At 47.1% G+C, this 23,467-nt stretch overlaps 1 protein-coding gene across 3 annotated transcripts in view; it reads right to left on the bottom strand.

The window, feature by feature from the left end:
* Positions 1-23,467, bottom strand: part of LOC138759219 (ras-related protein Rab-37-like) — a 216,775-nt gene that overhangs the window by 152,262 nt on the left and 41,046 nt on the right. The window contains exon 3 of one of the 3 annotated variants that reach the window (XM_069929299.1): positions 4,809-4,995. The exons of the other annotated variants lie outside the window; for them this stretch is intronic. The gene's annotated coding sequence lies outside the window, so the exon portion shown is untranslated. The remainder of the gene's footprint in view (positions 1-4,808; positions 4,996-23,467) is intronic. 3 annotated transcript variants of the gene reach the window in all.

Genomic DNA, 23,467 nt, shown 5'->3' with positions numbered 1-23,467 from the left:
CTGCTTGAGGTCAAAAGATTTGAGGCAGAGAGAAAGACAGTGGCCTCAAATTTCCTTGACACTGGGGAGAGGCACTGGTGTGTTGCTCAGGTGGTTAAGAACCATTTGAGTTTGCTACACTGACACAATCAAACATTATAACCCCCTTTTCTCCTGGTGTCACCATGCGACGGGGTCGGGGAACATCTGGTAAGTGTGGAACAAAGTCTCGGCTCAGGTTTGCAGGAGTCAGAGGGATAGCAATGAGGAGATTGGGGGTTCAGTGTTGGGGGCCAATTTGGAGTTAGGAGGAAGAAGGTGAGATTGGTTGGTGAATGGAGAATGAGGGAGGGAACAACGTAGGATGGGGAGGAGAATGTCCAATGTGCGGGATGAGGGGAAAGAGAGTGAGGGAGGGTCCAATCTGAGTACAGTGGGGGGGGGGAAGGAGAGGGAGGGAGGGTCCTACCTGAGTATAGAAGGAGATCAGGGGGAGCAAAAATAATAGAGGAATATGTAGTCTTACAGAGATCTTTAAGATGGGGTGGTTGGGCGACACGAGTCCCTGGGCCAGAAGGGACTGTTATTGTGCAGTTTGTCGAAATTACAAAAATAAATTTATCTTAATGAATAAATGAATTAATCTTCATCTCTCCTCTGGAAGCTTTCTTGATCTCTCACGCTGGAAGCTAAATACAGTAAAATCCTATGTGATGGATGGGAGAGTGAGGTGGACCCAATCTGAGGGCTGGGGAAAGGTGAGTGGCGGAAGGTCCTATCTGAGTATGGCGGGGGGGGGAAGGAGAATGAGGGAGGGTACTTTGTGGCAGATGGGGGCAAGGAGAGTGAGGGTGGGTCCAATCTGAGGGATGGGAGGAGAGTGAGGGAGGGTGCTACCTGACTGGGGTGGGGAAGGAGAGTGAGGAAAGGTCCACTCTGAGGGGTGGGAGGAGAGTGAAGGAGGGTGCTACCTGACTGGGGTTGGGGAAGGAGAGTGAGGGAAGGTCCACTCTGAGGGGTGGGAGGAGAGTGAGGGAGGGTGCTACCTGACTGGGGTTGGGGAAGGAGAGGTGATGGATGGGGGGAGGGGTCCCAAACTTGAGCTGGGATGTCCCAGAGCAGGACTGTTGAATCATGACAGAGTTACGTGACCTATATTCCTACACCACAATCTATCAGGGTAGCGCCCACCCACAGAAATTGTTGACATTGCACGGATGACCTGGGTCTGGAAGGGCACTGTTCCAGTTGAGTTTCTGGAACTGCAAGGTGCACCCTCATGGTCCCTATAGCATCACACTAAACATGCAATTTCCCTGTCACTATTTCCTCTGGGGGCGAAATTGGAAACAATGAAATATCAAAGTGTTAACATTAGCGGGTAAGGTGCTTAAGGTAGGGGTGCGGGTGAAGGGGAATTTAAAAGAGTGGGGTTTAGATGTTTTACATTAGAGTGGCGGGTGCCTTGAACGGGCTGCCACGAGCAGAAGAAACAGTGGGATTCGAGAGGCTTCTTAACAGGCACAGGTATACATAGTAAATGAAGGGTGACGGATCACGTACAGGCAGCAGGCTTCAGTGTGATTTGGGTGTTGACCTGGCGAAGGTGATCATCCCTGTACCTGTACCTGTTTGCCTCTTATGTTCAAAGCTGGAGGAGAACTGTGAACTTGAATTCCAAAATATTGTGGGCACTTAGATTTTCTTTTACGTCAGGGCCTAAAGGCACAAATGGGTATTGATTAAGTTCAGTCGTCTTCCATCTGTCCCCCCTGAACTCACATCCCACCTTAGGTATTCCCTATGCCATGGGTGTTCTGTGATTAGTGAGGGATTACTTAAGGTGGGACGTGGGTGGAAAAACCAATGTTTTAATTGTCCCTCATTGTCTCGTTATGTGCACAGTTTCATAACTCCAAAAGGAAATGGGTCAATGGCAATTTTTCTCAAGCAACAGTAACAATCGGGTTTCGGGCAATGGTTCTCAACCTTCCCTTCCCACTCACATCCCACCTTAAGCAATCCCTCACTAATTACACAACACCGCTGGCCTTGGGATTACTTAAAGTGGGATGCGAGTTTGGGGGGCAGTTTGAAAACCACTGGTTTAGTTGAATGATGAGGCAGTGCAAGGGGGGCTGGAACATCAACCCCCCCTCCCCCTCCCGATCCTGATTCCCCACAAGCGGCACAAAACCAATGACCATAATTAGCTTTATTAGCACTGGTCGCCAATGCAGGAGGAGAGTTTCCCTTGTACACTTATTCCACCCATGGGAAGGCTCGGCATTCCTGAATACAGGCAGTCTCTGCTGCAGGTAAAAGTGGGACAAAAGAAAGGATGGTACTTCATCAGCTCATTAGATCCCTGTCTCTGTCTGTTCTTTTAAATAATGAACAATTCTAGCTGAACTTGTCCCCTGGGAAATGTTCACAAGCTACCCCTGTTCATTTTTCTGAAGAATGCCTCAAGAGCTTTGTGCCCGCTGAAGACGGCTTGCTTCACGGCTTTGAGTGACACTGTTTTGCACTCCCTTGGCACTGCATTACAATGGGAATATGCACTCTCAAGCCTTCTGAATGAAAATGGAGGGAATCCAGTTTAATACTGTGGATTCAGTAAATCCATCCATCACTCCCCCTGCAACCTCGGCCTCACCGACTAGGTAATAATGTTTCAAAATCACCAGCAAAAATAATAGAGGAATATGTAGTCTTACAGAGAACTTTAAGATGGGGTGGTTGGGCGACACGGGTCCCTGGGCCAGAAGGGACTGTTACTGTGCAGTATGTCGAAATTACAAAAATAAATCTAATGAATAAATGAATTAATCTTCATCTCTCCTCTGGAAGCTTTCTTGATCTCTCACTTACGCTGGAAGCTAAATACAGTAAAATCCCTGTTACCTAGTAGAACAAAATAGCAGAAAATAAATGGGTAAAAGTACAGGTTTAAAATTGGCGCGCCTCGCCATTAGTTCTCCATACAAACAACACGCGGTCTTAAGCAACCGGAAAATTCACTTATCCAGCATCTACCAATTCATACCCCCCACCCCTCTCCCCCCCCAGTAGGTGGCGGATTCCAGGGGCTTTGCTTTATATGACACAGTACAACATTAAGGGAACTCAGCCGGTCACGCAGGATCCACAGTAACCAACGTTTAGGGCTCGGGCCCTTCATCAGGAAGGTGCATGAATAAAAAGGTGGGGGAAGGGCTGAGGAGGAGAGGGGGGGGAGGAAGGGGCGGGGGGAGGAGAGGAGCAGGCAACCAGGCAATACGTGGGAGGGTAGAAGTGAAAAGAGCTGAGAAATGTCATGGGGAGGGGCTATCACTGATGGAAGGACAGAAGGGAAGGGTGTAATAAGCTGGAGAAAAGGAATCAGAGAGAGTTAACTATATAAGTGCAAGTCTTTATTCGTTTTTTCCTTTTATCCAAGGTACCATGGAGGGACTGGGAGATGGAGATACTGCAGAGGTAGTGATACTATGGAGTGAGCAGGATTGGGCAGAAGCAAAATTGGCATGAAGTTGGCTTCCGATCGTTACAGCCCACTCGATGATAATGCGGATGAGTTTATTGTCATGCACATAAGTCCTATCTAGATTTTTACAAATTCCTTACAGACTTACAGATATGTTCTGAAATTCTTACTTCCTGCAGTCAAGCAGGTACCCAGGTGTTGTGTGGATCGTGGAGGGTCACGTGACCTCTCTGCCTGGATCCCAATCGCATCTCATCACCTGCCAATCAAGGTTGGTCTCTGCCCACCCATTAGTGAACACTAATTGCGCAAATTGGGATTGTACTCGCTGGAGTTTGGAAGATTGAGAGGGGATCTCATAGAGACATATAAAATTCTGGCAGGACTGGACAGAATGGATTCAGATGGGATGTTTCCAAAGATGGGAAAATCCAGAACCTGGGGCCATGGTTTGAGGATAATAGGCAAACCATTTAGGACCGAGATGAGGAGGAATTTCTATACCCAGAGGGTGGTGAATCTGTGGAATTCATTGCCACAGAGGGCAGTAGAGGTAGGTTCATTAAATATATTTAAGAGGGAATTAGATCTATTTCTTCAATATAAGGGTATTAAAGGTTACGGAGAGAAGGCGGGGACGGGGTACTGAACTTTAAGATCAGCCATGATCTCATTGAATGGCGGAGCAGGCTCAAAGGGTCGAATGACCTACTCCTGCTCCTATCTTCTATGTTTCTATGTTTCTATGACACTGGCCCCTTTAAACACCTGGTGATAACCTGGGCAGGACCCTCCAGCTTACTGTACTATAAAGTCCACCACTTGGACAGACTCTTCCTCTTTCGCTCTTTGGTCCTGAGACAAACCCTGTTCCACTCCAGGTTGTGAACTGCGGACAACGCGGGAGGAGTTGTCCAACTCCCGCTGCAACTGGATGCTCGACTTCCTGTCAGGGAGACCTCAGGCCGTCTGGATTGGAAGCAGCAACTCTGAGACGGCCCCCCCCCACCCCCACCCAGGGCTGCGTGCTGAGCCCACTGCTGTTCACTCTGCTGACCCGCAACTGTGTAGCAAAACACAGCACGAACCACATCATCAAGTTCGCTGACGACATGACCGTGGTCAGTAAGAATGAAGAGTTAGCGTACGGAGATGAGGTGCAGTCGCTAACGGACTGGTACAGATTCTACACCTGCATCCCAATGTTAAAAAAACAAAAGAGATGGTTGTCGACCTCTGAGGGAGAGGTGGGGACCTATGCTTCACTGACCAATGATGGTTCCACCACTAAGGTTGTCAACAGAATCAAGTTCCTTGGAGTGTACTTGGTGGAGAATCTCACCTGGTCCCTTAACACCAGCTCCTTGGCCAAGAAAGCCCAGCAGCACCTCTACTTCCTGCGAAGGCTGAGGAAAGTCAATCTCCCATCCTCCATCCTCACTACATTTTACAGAGGATGTATTGAGAGCATCCTGTGCAACTGCATCAACGCCTGGTTTGGAAGCTGCACCAAATTGGACCGCACGACCCTGCAGAGGAGAGTGGAGTCAGCGAAAAAGATCATTGGGGAACCTTTTCGTAACATGAAGGACATCTACAATACTTGATACAGGAGAAAGGCAATAAACATTGTGAAGGACTCCACATATCCCTCATGTAAACTATTCTCCCTTCTGCCATCTGTAGGAGTTACTGCAGCACTCAGGCCCATACAACAAGATTGGGCAAGTTTCTTTCCCCCAAGCCATCAGACTCCTGAATTCCCAGAACATATATGGATAGTGAACCGTGGACTTTTACTGTAAATATCTTAATATTTCAATGTGTTCAGCTTCTATTCTAACATATTTATGTAAATGTGCTCTGTGGTCCTGGAGAAACACTATCTCATCTTTACCGTGCCTGCATGGGATGAATAAAGGTGACTTGACTTGAGTTGTTGGTAAGTTGTGCACTTCCCAGGGGTTGGGGGGGTGTGAGGTAGCATGGGATCCGTGCTTACATTAGACAGGGAAAGCCTCCCCACTGTCGAGAACATCTACAGGGAACGCCACCGTCAGAGGGCAGCAGCGAGAACAGAACGTGTGCTGGGCAGTGTGGATCCTTGATGATTGCTGCTGCCCTCCAAAGGCAGCATTCCCTGTAGATGTTCTCAACAGTGGGGGAAGGTTTTGCCTGTGATGTCCTGGGCTGTGTCCTCTACCTTTACACTCAAGGGTATTGGTGTCCCCAGAGCAGACCGTGATGTAGAAATTTGCCAGGGTTTCTGGTGTCATACCAAACCTCCACAAACTCCTGAGGAAGTAGAGGTGCTGACATGCTTTCTTCATGATGTCATTGGTGTGTTGAGTCCAGGAAAGATCCTCCAAGATAGTGACTCACATGAACTTAAATTTTCTCACCCTCTCCACCTCTGATTCCTCCCAATAATCACTGGATTGTTTACCTCTGGCTTTCCTTTCCTGAAGTCAATAATCAACTCCTTAGGTTTGATGACATTGAGGTTGTTGTTGCACCGTTCAGCCAAGTTTTCAATCTCCATCCTGTAGGCTGACTCATCCCCTTCCTTTACACAGCCCACCACTGTGGTATCGTCGGCAAATTTGTAGATGGTGTTATTGTCATACCAAGCTACACAGTCATAGGTGTAAAGTGAGCAGAGCAGGGGGCTAAGAACACAGGCCTGTGGTGGTCCTGTGCTGATGGAGATTGTGGAGGAGAAGTTCTTACCAATCTTCACTGATTGTGGTCTGAAGGTGAGGAAATCCAGGATCCAATTACACAGTGGGTTGAGTCCCAAGATTTGAAGTTTGCTGATCAGTTTTAAGGGGATGATGGTGTTAAATGCTGAACTGCATTCAATAAAGAGCATCTTTGCTGTCCAGACCTTCTAGGGCTTTGTGTAGAGTCACTGAGATGGCATCTGCTGTAGGCCTGTTGCTATGGTCGGCCAAATGGAACGGATCCATGTCACTCAGACAGGAGCTTCAACACCAGCCTTTCAACACCCTTCCTCACTGTTGATGTAAGTGCTACTGGTCAATAGTAGGTTACTGCATTCTTCTTGGGAAACTGGTATGATTGGCGCCTGTATGAAACAGGTGGATACCACGTCTTGCTGGAGTGAGATATTGAAGAAATCCGTAAATACCTTGATAAGTTGGTCAGCACAGATTTTTAATACTCAGCTGGGTACTCCATCTGGGCCATATGCTTTCCTCAGATTCATTCTCCTGAAGATGGCATGCACGACATCCTCAGATCTGAATAGGATGGGAACATTAGGGGGACGTGGAGGTATGGAGGGGTGGCTCTTCATTGTTATTGTCATCAAATCGGGCATAGAAGATGTTGAGTTCCTTTGGGGGAGAAGCTTTGCCATCAGCTACTTCTCCAGATTCAGTTTTGCAACACATTATGGCATTTAGGCCCTATCACAGCTGACGGGTGTCCCCTGTAGTTTCCATTTTCATCTGGAATCTCCACTTAGCCCGGGAGATAGTTTTCCGCAAGTCTTACCTGCTCCTGCTGTAATGATCTGGATCTCCGGACTGTGATCCGGTTCTCAGCAGGTTCCAGATTTCATCGTTCATCCAGGGCTTCTGGTTGGGGAAATCCCTGAATGATTTGGTGGGGACACAGTCATTCACAGCTGTTTTGATAAAGTCTGTGACCACCCTGGTGTAATCATTCAGATCCTCAGCTGAGTCCTTGAACACCGTCCAATCCGTTGACCGTTCTTCAGCCTCCTGTGACCACTTTCTAGCTCTCCTGATATCTGGAGCCTCTCTTTGTAGGCCTTATCTGTATGAAGGCAGCCGGGTGATCTGACTTGCCAAAATGCAGTATCAGGAAAGAAAACAGCAGGCCATTCTGCTCATCTCTGTTTTAACGGCACATCCTTTTATTCTGAGGCTGAATTATCTGATCCTAGACTCTCCCACAACTGGAAACACCTTCTCATCGCCCACTCTATCCAGCCCTTTCAATATTCAGTGGGTTTTGATGAGATTCCCTTCAACCAGACAGAGTAACTGCCGGCAGGCTTTTCCTACTTACGTTCAGCAAGATTAAAAACTAGAGGAGGGTGAAAGGGGAAAGGTTTAGGGGGAACATGAGGGGGGGGGGATCTTATTCACACAGAGAGCAGTGAGGAGTGTGGAATGACCTGCCAGCTGAGGTGGTAAATGTGGGCTCAGTTTTGACATTTAAGAATTTGGACAGTAGGGGTATGGCCCAGGGGCAAGACAGTGGGGCGAGGTAGAAACATACTTAGGCACAGTCGAGAAGGGCCGAAGGGCCTGTTTCTGTGCTGTGGCATTCTATGGTTCTAAGAGTACAGGTCCATAGCCAGCATGTGCTCCTCAAACACATCCTCTCATTCTCATGAACATCCTCCAGATTCTCCAATGCCAGCACATCGTTCCTTCGATATGGGGCCCAAAACTGCGCACAATTCTCCAGATGCGGTCTGACCAAGACCTTGTATAGACTCAGTTTGACATCCTTGGTTTGATATTGTACCCCTCATCACAACCGACTCAACTTTCAGGGTATCCTGCATCAGGATTCCTCAACCCCTTCTGGCCCTCCACCTTCTGAATTCTCTCCCCCATTTAGAGAATAGAATTCCTTCTACCCTTGTGTATGACCATGCACTTCCATGTGGTGTATTCCATTCTCCCAGCTTGTTCCAAATCCCTCTGCTTCATATCGTCTGAAAGCTCAGCCACAGAGCCAAACATTCTTTCATCCATGTTATTTACATAACACATGAAAAAATATTCCACCCAATCCCTGTGGAACACCACTCATCTCCAGCAGCCAGCCACAAAAGGCCCTCTTTATTCCCAGTTAGACGAACGACTATCCATGTTAGTACCTTTTCCGCAATCGGATCTTGTTTAACAGCCTCACGTGCTGCACTTTGTCAAAGGCCTCCTGAAAATCCAGTATCCACTTAGGAATCTACTTTGCTTGTTTCTTCTTCAAAGAACTCCCCTGAATACCCTGAATATCCTGCAGTGAGATCTCCCCAACCCCCCCCCCCCCCAACCAACTCCCCAATCCCTGTCCACCATCTCTAAGGCTCAGGTCAGGAGTATGATACAACATTTCCCACTTGCCTGGATGTAAACAGCTTCATCTGGAAGATTGGCACCACAGAGGACAGAGCACGCCATGCAATGGACACCCCCTCCTTCATCGCACAGGAGCAGCAGTTTGTCCCATCTACAAGACGACCTGAGGCAACTCACCGAGACTCTTTTTGACAACACCTTCCAAACCCACCACCTCCTCCAGAAGGACAAGGGGGAGGGAGGGGGGTTGGTGAGGACACCTCCGTCTGGAAGTTAGCTCTAAGCTGCACAGCATCCCGACTGGAAATATTTCACCATTCCTTAACTGGCTCGGCGTCTCCCTCCCTAATCACATTGTGGATGTCACCCCACACCTCGAGGAGTGGAGCAGCTCAAGGAAGCAGCTTCATGGGGCAATTAGGGATGGTAATTAAACACTGGCTCAGCCTGCAAAGCCCTTGAATGAATGAATCACAAATGCAGCCCTTTCCTTTCCACAGCCTGAGGTGGTAAATGTTGCTGTCAGCATTCTTTGACCAAATGCCCTCACGCTGAATACTTGTGGCTGCTGGTCCAATGTGTTTGCTGTTGTTGGAAAAAAGCTTTTCGAAAACATTATAAGAAAGTAACTCCATTATAAGAAAGTGAGCCCAAAGGCGGGAATCATTTACTCCTGCAGCGGCTTTGATGATGTTGGTGCTGTTGGGAACAACTTCAATCTGGGAGTCAATACTGAACCAACACACTTGGGTCCTGGGAAGGGAGTGATTTTGACTGGTGAAAATAACTCAGGCACATTGGCAGCAAGTGAGCTGGCAGGGAACATGGGAATGAGCAGTTGCTGTTGGAATCTGTTGTTCAGGTTCGTGTGGGTCCCACAGGTTAAGAACCTGACCAAAGTTGAGGTACAAAGCACATGTTTATTTCAGAGATGTAAACGGGACAACAGGATCAACATGCCCGGCAAACCTAGACACACCTGGACACACGATACGCAAGGGGTAAATATACACTTCGGATAACGAGGGAGGAACCGACAGAGACTGGGGGAAATTACATGGACATACACATTCAACAGTCAGGATCAAGGTGATACTACATGTCCCCACCCCTTGACGGATCTTGCTACCTGGCCTTGAGACTCACCCCAACCCAGTGTGAAAGGTGCTACTTATCTGCCACGAGGAGTCCAAAGAGGCAGAACAAAGGAGCATATGGCCCTTTATAGTTCTGCAGGCAGTACTGGGGGGGTGGGGGGCAATCACTCAGGGCAGGCTGGGCCCCATTGGCTGCTGTGGCCAATGGCTTGAAGCCAAGTGCAGAGGCTCAGCAGGGATCAGCCGAGGTGATTCACCTGGGCCAATTGGGCGAAGGTCAGGGCTGATTCCGGGCAGATTTAGGTGGGCCAATCGCAAGGGTCACCTTGATGGCTTGAGTTTTTGACCTTGATTGGTGAGTAGCGTGTCCTCCGAACAGGAGCGCAGCAGCACCACCAGGTGGTGGACGCTGCCTGTTCATGACAGAATCACAGCACGATCCAAGGAGGGGAACTGGCAGCCACCTCTTGCTGTGATACACAGTGAGATGTCATATCAGACAGGGTGCTAAAGGGCAAGCATCCATTGGAAGGGTGAGTGGTGGGGGGGGGGGGATGAGTGGGTGGGGAACATCCTTAATTTCCAAACTCCCCACATTCTTCTGCATTTGCCATTGATCCTGTCGGTTTTAGATAGAGCTGAACATTTCCATCCATTAGAAACACCTCTCAGTGAAGCAGGTCCACAAAGCAGCAGCGTGCTGGTACAGTCTCTGTGGCAACCTACCTCATCACTCTCATTAAACGCTTTAAAAATACTTCAATAAAAGTTATGATTCAGAGTGTACAAAAATATTTCTGACATTTACTTTCCCTAAAACAAGAATCAAACTATTTACCAGAGTTGATTGGAAGCAACAGTACCTGACAACCAACGGCAGCTGAGCAGCACCCATGGGTGCAGGGTTCTGTGGGGTACCGGGATAAATGAGGAGTGAGGGCAAGGTGCAGGGGAAGTGGTCTCACAGCCAGAGGAGTCATCGTTCAGTGAGGAAGCATTAGGAAGACGGCTGATCTTTCCTTTATTGACACCATTCACCAGGACCGTTGGTCAAATAGGGTTTTATTTAGGCACACAGCATGGTAACAGGCCCTCTCGGCCCATGAGCCCGTGTCGCGCAATTACACTCAATGAACCTCCGGTAAAGGATGGGAGGGAACCGGAGCCCTCGGGGAAAATCCACATGGACACAGGGAAAAGGTACAAACTCCTTACAGACAGTGCGGGATTTTAACCAAGGTCCCGATGGCTGGTGGTGTAGCAGCGTTGCGCTAACCTCTACGTCAACCGTGTCGCCCTGTCGTAGAATGATTAAGCAGCCTTTTCCACAGAAACTTGGATCCGTTTATCATCAGGAAGTAAGTTCAGGTACATCAAATTGAGGACTTCCAGGCTAGAAATACCTATTTCCCGCAGGCTGTGAGATTGTTGAACTGAATAAATCACCACAAAATATAAATGCATGTCTATTTTAAATTATACCCTCATATATAAGTGATTATTATGCACCGTCTATGTGTGAGCTCCACAGTCCAGAGAAATGCTGTTTCTTCTGGCTGTACATGTATGGTCAGATGATAATGAACTTGGACCTGGCCCTTAACCCTCAATGATCCTGGCAGCCTGGCCACTCAACTCCACAAGGTCATCCTTCCCCACAAAACCAAAAAAACCTGTCAGGTTTAAAATGAGCAGCTGAAGAGGGTTGGCAGTACCCACCTCTCCATGTAGGAGGTGGTTCCAAAATTCACACTGGACGGAGGAACCACAACAACAGTAGATGCTGGAACCTAAATTGAAGAAAAGACAAGCTGGAGAGTTTCCACGGGTCGGGCAGCGTCCGTAGAGAGAAACGGTCAGCCAATGGTTCATATCAGGACCCTCTACCGAATCTTGATAAAGAATCCTGCCCCCAATCATTGACGGACCATTTCTACTGATGGATGCTGCCTCCACACTGGGCAGGTCTGGGTCCAACTTCTTGTCAATGGCCCATGTTCTCAGAGTCTCCTACCTGCAGTCTCTCAGCATCTGCAGCATCCAAACGTGCTGGGGCAGTAGGCTCAGGCCTGAAATGTTGGTTACCCTTTACTTCCTCAGGACGCTGCATGGCCTGCTAGGTTCCTCAGGTTTGGGCACCGCACTTGTTACGAGCCCAGAGGACCCCAAAACCCAGAAGCAATAGATATTCACCAAGACAAGTGGTTACTTAAACAAAAGTTACTTTTAATTATCTTTAAACATGAAAACGGGATCAAACTTTAACTTACTACTATTAACCTAACTTAACCCCCCCTTTCTAATTCTAAGCGCACATGTATGTAGTGTGTGTGTAAGTTAAGAAAAGTTATTTGTTCACAGTCCAGACTCACTTCTCATTCCTCCAAGTTCACTGGTTGCAGGCAATTCTTATACTGTGCACAGAATTTAACATTTATAAAGTTCACCAGGCTTTGTGCTAGAAAGGTTACCGCTAAGGAAGGTTCTTGTCAATTTTCAGAGAGAGATTTGTTGTTTGCTGGACACCCACAACTGATTCCTTTCTAATCAGCCACTTCAGTGTCTTGCCAAAGAAACTTGCCCCCTTAGGGTTCTCCAGATGATAACCTCTTTCTTTCGGGACATCACAGAGTTTTCAGTAGACAGCCAGTCCTCTCCTCTTGTATGAATCACAAGGGCTTTGACCAGGCTGAACTAAGCAGTCACAACCCATCTTCCAAATGGGGTTTTCCACAAGCTTGCCAGCTTGTCCTGTTCCAGTCCCAGCTGCTGCTGCTGACTGTAAAACTGATCTCTCTCTCTCTCTCTCTCTCTCTCTCTCTCTCTCTCTCTCAGAGAAAAGCCTGTTTGACTCTCTCTGCTTGCAAAACCACACGACCCTCTTAGAACAGCAAGTTCCCCTCCAGACAATTTACGGATCCGACAAGTTCTTTAATCTGTTAACTTTTTGTAAACAACAATCCATTAGTGAAGTCTCTTGGGCACTCTCCAAAGCCTTTGCAAAGGTTCTGGGGGCTGACATGTCTAGCATGAGCAGAGCTCCAGTATTTTAAATAAGATCTGTTTAAAAGTGTTTGTATGTGACCTACACTAAAAAAACCTGCCCAAATTTATCTCCCAAAAACATATCAATAATCTATCACCCACTCAACCCCAGCATCTGCACATTTCCATGTTTTTAACTTGTGTCTCATTATCAATCCAATCAGATGGCCTCAGACCCTCACAAAATTCAGGCAAATTATCCTTAACCACCCCCCCCCCCACCCCCAGAGCAGGAAACACAATGTAAGTTTGTGCATCTCTCGGGCTCCAGATATCAAGTAACAGGACTGTTAGTTTTAAGTTTGAACATTAGCCGAGGAATGAGGAGGTGAAGGGAACCTGAAGACAGACCAGCCATAATCTCACTAAATGGTGGAACAGTGCCGTGAAGATGCTTTAATCCAAGCTCTTGTGCTGGAAGAGTTCCTGCCGAAGGTATGAATTCTTATGGATGATCATTGTTCCTGGTCCCCCACCAGCGTTGATGGCAGTGCGCACTATGCACCCACTACTCTTGGCGTGAAAAGCTTCCCTCTTACACCCACTTCCCCCTTTATTCTCAGGCACTATTAAAACAAAGTCCCCTCATGTTATCCATTCCATCCCTGGCCATCTACACAGCCAATGCCTCTTATCAATAGCTTCACAGATCAACTTGATACAGCTTTAAGAAGCCAGTCTTCCTTCGGTTGCCACAGTTAGGTTGCAATCAACAGTGGGACTCTCTATTACACAGCATGCAGTCTGTTTTCATGAGAAGCCGCGGCCAATTTAATAATTAATCAGCCCTTCTGGAGAGCTGCTCCGAGCGTCAGATTCAAGCCCAACAGCAAGATGACAGCTTTCGCTCAGCCATCAGTTGAAGGGGTGTAACAGCTGTCCTGTTGTGGTGGAAAGGGGTGACAGGACTGCGTTGCCAGTGATTTGCACACTTCCCAGAGCCCGTTGTCCCTTTACCCCAGTTCGACGCGTAAGGGGAATGTTGTTAAAAAATAGATCCAAAAAATATCATCACGATTCATTGGTCAGTATTGGTTACAGGCTGCTTTAACCATGTGGGAGATTTTGTCCTCTCTCTCTCTCCCAGCCCGATCACTAAACCCCCACGCCCATCGTTACAGCAACGATTTATTCAATAGCAACACTATCCTGTCCACCTCACGGGTGAGGGGTCAGTGTCAGGGGTGAGGGGGCAGAGTGAAGGGTTGGGGTCAGTGTGAAGGCTGTGTCAGGGGTGAGGGGTCAGTGAGGGGTGAGGGGTCAGTGTGGAATGAGGGTCAGTGTGAGGGTGAGTGGTCAGTGTGAAGGATTAGAGGTCAGTGTAAGGAGTGAGGGGTCAGTGAGGGGTGAGGGATCAGAGTGAGGGGTGAGAGGTCAATGAGATGGATGAGGGGTCAGGGTGAGGTGTCAATGTCAGGGGTAAGGGGTCAAAGTGAGGGGTAAGGGCTCAATGTGAGGGGTGAGGGATCAGTGTGAGGGGTGAAAGGTCAGTGTGATAGGTGAGGGGTTAGACATCAGAGAGAGGGTTGAGAGGTCATTGTGCAGGGTGAGTGGTCTGGGTGAAGTGTGAAGGGTCAGATTGAGGAATGATGAGTCAGGGTGAGAAGAGAAGGGGTCAGGGTGAGTGGTGAAGGGTCAGGGTGTGCGGTGAGGGGTCAAGGTGAGCACTGAGGGGTCGGGGTGATGTGTGAAGGGTCAGTGTGAGGGATGAGGGGTCAGGGTGAGAGGTGAGGGTTCAGGGTGAGTGGTGATGGGTCAGGGTAAGAGGTTATGGGTCAGGGTGAGTGGTAAGGGGACAGGTGAGGGATCAGGGGTCAGGGTAAGTGATCAGGGTGAGCAGTGAGGGGTCAGGGTGAGGGATCAGAGTGAGCGGTGAGGGGTCAGGGTGAGCAGAGGGAGGTCAGGGTGAGGGATGAGGGATGAGGGGTCATGGATGAGGGCTCAGGGTGAGCGGTGAGGGGTCAAGGTGAGGGGGCAGAATAGGCGATAAGCGATCAGGGTGAGAGACGAGGGGTCAAGATGAGGGGTCAGGGGGAGCAGTTATGGGTCAAGGTGAGGTGTGATGGGTCTGGGAGTGGTGGTCTGGGTGAGGGGCCAGGGTGAGGTATGAGGGGTCAGGGTGAGCAGTGAGGGGACAAGGTGAGGTGTGAGGGGTCAAGGTGAGGTGTGAGGGGTCAGGGTGAGGGATGAGGGGTCAGGGTGAGCAGTGAGGGGTCAGGGTGAGCGCTGAGGGGTCAAGGTAAAGTGTGATGGGTCAGGGTGAGTGATTAGGGGTCAGAGTGAGGGATAAGGGGTCAGGGTGAGTGGTGAGGGGTCAAGGTGAGGGGTGAGGGGTCAGGGTGAGTGGTGAGGGGTCCACGTGAGGGATGAGGGTCATGGTTAGGGTGTGGGGTCAGGGTGAGCAGTGAGGTGTCAAGGTGAGGGGTGAAGGGTCATGGTCAGGGTGAGTTGTCCAACTGGTGAAAGGATTTCTGCTCTAATCCCTGGTGCTATGAGACATGCCGCTGTTACACACGTTTGGCAGCCGTGCCTGGTTAGGCCTCTCTTTTCTCCGACTTGCATTTCCCAGATGGAATTGTGCTGCCAAGCTGTTGTCATGAGCAACAATCTGTGGTGTTTTATTGAAAGTGCTTTGGTCCCTGTTGGCAGCTGCAGTCTGAGCCATTGCCCAGGCGGTGTCGCTGCGTCCCTACTACATGTGCCACAGCGCCCAGACTGGATATCCTTCTTCCCGCCTCCTCTGTCACTGGTTCAGTCTCCAATTCTTCATCACCATTCCTTCATTCTCTGTCATATTCTTCTGCCCCCCACAGATTCTGGCCAGGTGCATGTAAAGGATGGGGTTAGAGCAGCGGTTCTCAATCCTTTTCTTCCCACTCAAATCCCACTTTAAACAATCCCGATGCCATTAGTACTCTGTGATTAGTAAGGGGTTGCTTAAGGTGGTCTGTGAGTGGGAAGGCTGAGAATCACTGCTCTGGACCCAATTGTTACTGAAATATTTTGCTTGAATTAAATTGTCATTGGCCCCATTTCCTTTGAAGTTCTGAAACCGTGTGCATAACAAGACGATTAAAACAGTGGTTTTCGAACTTTTTCTTCCCACCCTCATCCCACCTTAAGCAATCGCTCAATAATCACAGAGCACCCATGGCACAGGGAATACTTAAAGTGGTATGTGAATGGAAAGAAAAAGTTCGACCTGGGCCCGAGCTCATCTGATCTCGCATGATGTGGAACGGTTCCACCTGCAGCTCCTGGCAGGTTGCCCACGACTGCCCTGAGCCTTCCACGCCATTCTTGTGAAGGTCACGGTCGGTGTAGCGGCTAGCGTGGTGCCTACTACAGAGACAGCGGCGTGGGTTCAAATCTGCCGCTGTCCCCATGGCTGCGTGGGCTTCCCCCGGGTGCTCCTGTTCCAAAGCATACAGGGTTGGTAGCATGGGTTTTATGAGCTGAAGGGCTTTCTGTTGTGCCATATTGTTACAATTAAAATGACAGTAAACACTCCCACTCGACATCATTGGACTGACGGAACTGTCCCTTTGTCTCCCTCTGACTTACCTGCAGAATCGCCTCGCAATGGTTTTGCAACATAAAGTTGCACTGATGGAGGAGAGCTTTGGGTTTACGGGTGGTCTACAAGTTGTTAACTTGCTTTAAACCTGCAGTCATTGGGTGAGGAGAAGGCCAGACGTTAATCATTCCACGACTTGTTACTTTTTTTGCAATGGTATCACAAAGCCCAGGGGTCTGATGGAGAGATTGGATTTTTATACTTCCTTTCAGCTTCCACCGTGTTTTGAAAGTTTGGCCTGGGCAGCTGTTCCCCATTGCATCCAGAGTTTCAGTCAGCTTTTACGCAAAGCGTCAGCAGGTCACGCAGCATCCTTGGGAAGTAGGGGGGCAGCCAACATTTCAGGCCTCTGACACCTCCCCTGAACTTTTCTCCACTCACCTTAAACAGATGCCCTTTGGTATTTGCCACCATCACCCCAGGAAAAAGGTGCCGGCCCTCCACCCTGTCGACGCCCCTCATAATCTAACACACCTCGTTCAGGCCCGACCTCTTTCTTCGTAAGACATGCTCTCCAATCTGGGCAACATCCAGGTAAACCTCCTCGACACCATTTTTGCAACCCACCTTGGCAATATTACACAAGAGAAACATTGAGAGAGTCCCGACCAGCCACATTATTGAGTAGGACATTTGGTGCAAAACATGGGACTGGACGTCATTACAGAGCATCATCAAAGTGGCCGAGAAGATCACTGGTGTCTCCATTTCCTCTACTGATGGCATTTACTGGCAGTGTTGCTTAAATACGGCAAAATGAATTATAGAAGATCCTTTCCATCCAGCATGCACTATCTTATAAGATCATAAGACATTGGAGCAGAAGTAGGTCATTCAGCCCATCGAGTCTGCTCCACTATTCCATCATGAGCTGATCCATTCTCCCATTCTACCCAACTCCCCTCCTTCTCCCTGCAACAATTGATACCCTAACTATTCAATCTCTGCTGAATGACCTGGCCTCCACAGCTGCCCAAATTCCAGAGGTTTGCCACTCCCTGGCTGCAGAAATTCCTCTGCATCTCTGATTAATAAATGGCTGCCCTTCGATCCTGAAGTTGTGCCCTCTGGTCCTAGACTCCTCTACTATGGGAAACAACTTTGCCACCTCCGTCCTGTCCAGGCCTTTCAACGTTTCAAATTCTTCTGCAAGGTCCCCCCTCACTCTTCTGACCTCCAATGAGTCCAGTCCAAGAGCTGTCAATCGTTCCTCACGTGCTGATCCTTTCCCTCCAGGGATCATTCTTGTGAATCTTCTCCGAACTCTCTCCCACGTCGACCCATCCTTTCTTAAAAAAAGGCCCCAGAACTGGATAGAGTGGGGAGCAATCTGGCAGATGGCTTGACTGCCTGGTATGGAGGCACCAACGGTCAGGACCGGAAATGCCTGCAATATCTAATTGCCCACAAGAGGCAGTCCCTTTCCAAAGCAGCCTACCTCACTCTCTCTTGTCTTTGCACTAATTTAGTTATTTTCTATTTAATTCACACTGTGACACTGCCGCAAACAACAAATTTTTGACATGTTCATGACAACAAATTCTGAAATTCTGAATTGGCTGAACTGTACGATATGTATTGATTGGAGTGTGGCACACTGTCTTCAGGACAGCATTTGATTTAGAATGGCATCAAGGAGTCCTGGCTGAACTGAACTCAGTGGAGCTGGGGAAAACACTTCACAGGTTGGAATCACATCTTACACACAGAAAGATGCTTGTGATGGTTGGAGGTCAATTATCTCGGCCACAGGGCACCTCCATCCTCAGGGTGGGGCTGACACCCAATCCTCTCCACCACAGGGCATCTCCATCCTCATGTTTGGGGCTGATGCCCAATCATCTCGGCCACAGGGCATCTCTTTCCTCAGGGTGGGGCTGACACCCAATTCTCTCCTCCACAGGGCATCTCCATCCTCAGGGTGGGACTGATGCCCAATCATCTCACCACAGGGCATCACTGTCCTCAGGGTGGGGGCTGACACCCAATCTTCTTCACCACAGGACATCTCCGTCCTCCATTTGCGGGTGTACTGCCTACTCCCTCAAATGGAGGGCAAGTTAATGTCTGGCTCGAGGTGACACCGGACGGAAGACAGAGGGCTCAAAAGCCAGACTGTCCGGCCTAAAACTGGACATCTGGCCACCCTAATCACAAGGCATTCCAGCCCCCCAAAACTCTCTGTGTAAACACTTACCCCTAAACTTACCTCCTTCACTTTATATGGACGTCCTCTGGTGTTTGCTGCTCCTGCCCTGGGAAACAGGTGCTGGCCATCCACCCTATCTACACATCTCAGAAATTTGTAGACCTCCATTGTTTCCTCTCATTGATCCAGAGAAAAAAGTCCCAGCTCTGCTAACCTTGCGTCATGAGACTTGTTTCCTAATCCAGGCAACATCCTGGTCAATCTCCTCTGCCTCCTCTCTGTAGCTTCCACATCCTTCCTGTAATGAGGTGACCAGAACTGAACACAATCCTCCAAGTGGGGTCTCATCAGAGATTTATGGACCCATGACTCCTGAACTCAATCCCCAACTAATGAAGCCCAGCATCCCACAGGGCTTCCTAACTGTCCTATCAACCTATGCTGTGTCCTTGAGAGATCTATGGATTTGGACCCCAAGGTCCCTCTGCTCTTCCAAACTGTTATGTAACTATGAATCTGCTTTAGTTTGACCTACCAAAAAGCTTCACCTTACACTTCCAGGTTGTTCCCCATCTCCCACTTTTCCACCCAACTCTCCATCCTTCAACACGACCCACAACACCTTCAAACTTTTTATTATCTGCAAACTTACTGACCCATCCCTTTACCTCTTGATCCAGATCATTTATAAAAATCACACAGAGCAGGCGTCCTGGAACAGATTTCCATGGAACTTCACTTCATTGACCTCCAGGTAGAATGGTTTCTGTCCACTACTGCACTCTGCTTTCTACAGGCAGGACAGTTCTGAATCGACACAGCCAAGGTTCTGCAGCAGTCTTCATTTCACACTCCGACACGGTTGGTACAGTTCCATTGATCCCATGACTTTCTGAACAAGTCTTCCATGGGGTCCTTGCCAAATGCCTGATTAAATCCGTATACACCACATCCACCTCCCTACCTTCAATTTATTTTGTTACCTCCTCAAAAGACTCCATTAGGCTTGTGAAGCAGGACCTTCCACTCACAAAGCCATGCTGGTGATCCCTGAGAAGACTGCCCACCACTGATGTATGACTCATCAGTCGATAATTCCCAGGATTCTCCCTGTTACATTTTTTTTAATGTGGGGACCACATTTACCATTTTGCAAAACTCCGGCACCTCCCCTGTGGCCAGGGAGGATGTAAATATCATCGACAATGGCAGCAATCTCTTCCCTCCAACCCACAGCAACTGGGGAACGTCTCGCCCTAAACCAGGCACTAATCAATCCAAATATTTTAAAGAAGATTCAGCATTCCTATTGTTTAAATCTCAGCAGCAGAGAACAGGACATTAAGTCCACAATGTTGTGTCAACCTAACTAAGTCTAATAAATATCAATCAATGCATTCTTCTAACATCCACATGATGATCTAAGGGTCTTTTAAATGACCTTAGCATTTGAATCTCCACAACAACCGTCTATAACGCTTTACAGGAAATCAATACAACTTTTCTATTTATTAACTATTTTTCATTTAATTTAATTATAGCAATCAATTATAGTTGTTAATTTATGGTTCAGCCACAGGAAGTAAAAACATTAATGTGCCTGAACCGTGAAGAATGGCCTGTGGGCGACTTGCTTAATTCACCATATGATATCTGATGGACAATTGACAGTGGGATTAAACAGTGGGATATTTACTGTGGAATGTGAAGTGATTACATTGAGCGATATTTACTGTGGGATGTGCAGTGATTACATGGTGGGATATTTACTGTGAGATGTGTAATGTTTACACAATGGGATATTTACAGTGGGATGTGTATTGATTACACTGTGGGATATTTACTGTGGGATGTGTATTGATTACACTGTGGGATATTTACTGTGGGATGTGTAGTGATTACATGGTGGGATATTTCTTGTGGGATGTGTAATGTTTACACAATGGGATATTTACAGTGGGATGTGAAGTGATTACATTGTGGGATGTGTATTGATTACACTGTGGGGTATTTACTGTGGGATGTGTAGTGATTACAATGTGGGATATTTCCTGTGGGATGTGTAACGGTTACATGGTGAGATATTTACTGTGCGATGTGCAGTGATTACACTGTGGGATGTGTATTGATTACACTGTGGGATATTTACTGTGGGATGTATATTGAATACACTGTGCGATATTTAATGTGGGATGTGCAGTGATTACACTGTGGGATATTTACTGTGGGATGTGTAGTGATTACAATGTGGGATATTTCCTGTGGGATGTGTAATGATTACAATGTGGGATATTTCCTGTGGGATGTGTAATGATTACATGGTGAGATATTTACTGTGAGATGTGTAATGTTTACACAATGGGATATTTACTGTGAGATGTGTAATTTTTACACAATGGGATATTTACAGTGGGATGTGAAGTGATTACATTGTGGGATATTACTGTGGGATGTGCAGTGTGGGATGTGTATTGATTACACTGTGGGATGTTTACTGTGCGATGTGTAGTGATTACAATGTGGGATATTTCCTGTGGGATGTGTAATGGTTACATGGTGAGATATTTACTGTGCGATGTGCAGTGATTACACTGTGGGATGTGTATTGATTACACTGTGGGATATTTACTGTGGGATGTGTAATGGTTACATGGTGAGATATTTACTGTGTGATGTGCAGTGATTACATGGTGGGATATTTACTGTGAGATGTGTAATTTTTACACAATGGGATATTTACAGTGGGATGTGAAGTGAATACATTGTGGGATATTACTGTGGGATGTGCAGTGTGGGATGTGTATTGATTACACTGTGGAATATTTACTGTGGGAAGTGTAGTGATTACAATGTGGGATATTTCCTGTGGGATGTGTAATGGTTACATGGTGAGATATTTACTGTGCGATGTGTAGTGATTACAATGTGGGATATTTCCTGTGGGATGTGTAACGGTTACATGATGAGATATTTACTGTGCGATGTGTAGTGATTACACAGTGGGATATTTACTGTGGGATGTGAAGTGATTACGCTGTGGGATATTTACTGCGAGATGTGTAGTGTTTACACAGTGGAATATTTACTGTGGGATGAGAAGTGATTACACTGTGGGATATTTATTGTGGGATGTGAAGTGATTACAATGTGGGATATTTCCTGTGGGATGTGTAATGGTTACATGGTGAAATATTTACTGTGCGATGTGTAGTGATTACAATGTGGGATATTTCCTGTGGGATGTGTAATGGTTACATGGTGAGATATTTACTGTGTGATGTGTAGTGATTACACGGTGGGATATTACTGTGGGATGTGCAGTGATTACATGGTGGGATATTTACTGTGAGATGTGTAATGTTTACACAATGGGATATTTACAGTGGGATGTGTATTGATTACACTGTGGGATATTTACTGTGGGATGTGTAGTGATTACAATGTGGGATATTTCCTGTGGGATGTGTAATGATTACATGGTAAGATATTTACTGTGAGATGTGTAATGTTTACACAATGGGATATTTACTGTGAGATGTGTAATTTTTACACAATGGGATATTTACAGTGGGATGTGAAGTGATTACATTGTGGGATATTACTGTGGGATGTGCAGTGTGGGATGTGTATTGATTACACTGTGGGATATTTACTGTGCGATGTGTAGTGATTACAATGTGGGATATTTCCTGTGGGATGTGTAATGGTTACATGGTGAGATATTTACTGTGCGATGTGCAGTGATTACACTGTGGGATGTGTATTGATTACACTGTGGGATATTTACTGTGGGATGTGTAATGGTTACATGGTGAGATATTTACTGTGTGATGTGCAGTGATTACATGGTGGGATATTTACTGTGAGATGTGTAATTTTTACACAATGGGATATTTACAGTGGGATGTGAAGTGAATACATTGTGCGATATTACTGTGGGATGTGCAGTGTGGGATGTGTATTGATTACACTGTGGAATATTTACTGTGGGAAGTGTAGTGATTACAATGTGGGATATTTCCTGTGGGATGTGTAATGGTTACATGGTGAGATATTTACTGTGCGATGTGTAGTGATTACAATGTGGGATATTTCCTGTGGGATGTGTAACGGTTACATGATGAGATATTTACTGTGCGATGTGTAGTGATTACACAGTGGGATATTTACTGTGGGATGTGAAGTGATTACGCTGTGGGATATTTACTTCGAGATGTGTAGTGTTTACACAGTGGAATATTTACTGTGGGATGAGAAGTGATTACACTGTGGGATATTTATTGTGGGATGTGAAGTGAGTACAATGTGGGATATTTCCTGTGGGATGTGTAATGGTTACATGGTGAAATATTTACTGTGCGATGTGTAGTGATTACAATGTGGGATATTTCCTGTGGGATGTGTAATGGTTACATGGTGAGATATTTACTGTGTGATGTGTAGTGATTACACGGTGGGATATTACTGTGGGATGTGCAGTGATTACACTGTGGGATGTATATTGATTATACTGTGGGATATCTACTGTGGGATGTGTAGTGATTACAATGTGGGATATTTCCTGTGGGTTGTGTAATGGTTACATGGTGAGATATTTACTGTGCGATGTGTAGTGATTACAATGTGGGATATTTCCTGTGGGATGTGTAACGGTTACATGATGAGATATTTACTGTGCGATGTTTAGTGATTACACGGTGGGATTTTTACTGTGGGATGTGAAGTGATTACGCTGTGGGATATTTACTGCGAGATGTGTAGTGTTTACACAGTGGAATATTTATTGTGGGATGAGAAGTGTTTACACTGTGGGATATTTATTGTGGGATGTGAAGTGATTACAATGTGGGATATTTCCTGTGGGATGTGTAATGGTTACATGGTGAAATATTTACTGTGTGATGTGTAGTGATTACACGGTGGGATTTTTACTGTGGGATGTGAAGTGATTACGCTGTGGGATATTTACTGCGATATGTGTAGTGTTTACATGGTGGAATATTTACTGTGGGATGAGAAGTGATTACACTGTTGGATATTTCCTGTGGGATG

This window comes from Narcine bancroftii, chromosome 3, assembly GCF_036971445.1.
Source record: "Narcine bancroftii isolate sNarBan1 chromosome 3, sNarBan1.hap1, whole genome shotgun sequence".
NCBI classification, from domain to species: domain Eukaryota; kingdom Metazoa; phylum Chordata; class Chondrichthyes; order Torpediniformes; family Narcinidae; genus Narcine; species Narcine bancroftii.
Note: the sequence above shows the minus strand (reverse complement) of the source record. Positions and strands in the feature narration are given on the sequence as shown.